Raw genomic sequence first — 1315 nt, 5'->3', positions numbered from 1 at the left:
ACGAAAGGTCAAAATTTTCAATTGATCGTCGGCTTTTCATCCCACCTACATACACTTTAAGTATAAATCATCAGATTTACTGTTAAATATCAAAAATATCGATTTTTTATCATTTGCCATAAAATGTGTATTACATTGCGAATTTCAAAAAATCAAAATTATTTGATATAGAGTTAAGGACATTCTTCGTATTCAGAATGCAATTCGATATGTCTGATGTTCTCTAATGTCCCACAATAAATACTGTCCAAACGTTCATACCCCATCCCTTAAGTGCAACATTCATATGCGAGGGGATCGCGAGATCCAATTTCACACTTCGAAGTTAATGATCGATCAAAATTGCGATTAAATCCTGATCGATGACTATGCGCACATCTTCACTGCGGAATACGCGGATTTTTTTTTACCGGAAGTTAATTTGTGCCAAAATTCCTTCCCACAATGCAATATGCGTATTATATAACAACTGAGATGGACAACCCCCAAAACTGTATCTATATTGTTAAGCAGTAGGCCTACCATGCACTTCTTGCATAATTGTGGAAAGGAATTTCGGCACTTGACAAATTGACTGCAAACCCCAATCCGCATATTCAACACCATCAGGTGCATTATGGGTCCTATCAGGTCCCATTGCTTTCGGCAACTTTCGAAAAGGTGAATTGATTGATATGAATGATAAAAATGCTCCAATTTAATTTTACAAAGAGACATATTTATTGTAGGCCTATATAAATAATATTTTAGAGTAATATTTTACCTCACAAAGAACTAATATCGTTATTTTATAGCTCAAAACGTGTCATAATACCATGATTGCTGTACTCTTGCACGTACTAGTTGATATCAAAGTCTATACTTAGGCCATTGATGTATTTATTTCATAACTGAGTATTATATAGGAGGAAGTGTCTTTCAAACTTCATAGATGATGTGGCCTTTTAGTTGATTTTGATATTTATAGTTTTATTGTGTAAGTCATGTTTTGCATGAAGTGACATTTTCAAAAAACCTCTTCATACCAAGTTCATTGTAACGAACAATAAACGAAAATAGACGACATAAGAAAATGAGATACTAGTAGTAGGCCTATCTTCAACAGACAGGGTCATGTTGGACTCAATAAAAAGGCATACCGTCTGCCACTGGGCGGGAAAAACCTCATGTACTTTTTGCCCTTGAACATGGATAAAGAAAACCATTCAATATAAAGTCTACACCTACAAGGCTTATCCATTTTCAAGGGCCAAAAGTAAAATAATATGGTTTGTTTCCTGCATGTACTTTTGGCCCTTAAACATGGATAAAGAAA

This window comes from Amphiura filiformis, chromosome 15 (genome assembly GCF_039555335.1).
Source record: "Amphiura filiformis chromosome 15, Afil_fr2py, whole genome shotgun sequence".
Classification (NCBI taxonomy): domain Eukaryota; kingdom Metazoa; phylum Echinodermata; class Ophiuroidea; order Amphilepidida; family Amphiuridae; genus Amphiura; species Amphiura filiformis.
Note: the sequence above shows the minus strand (reverse complement) of the source record.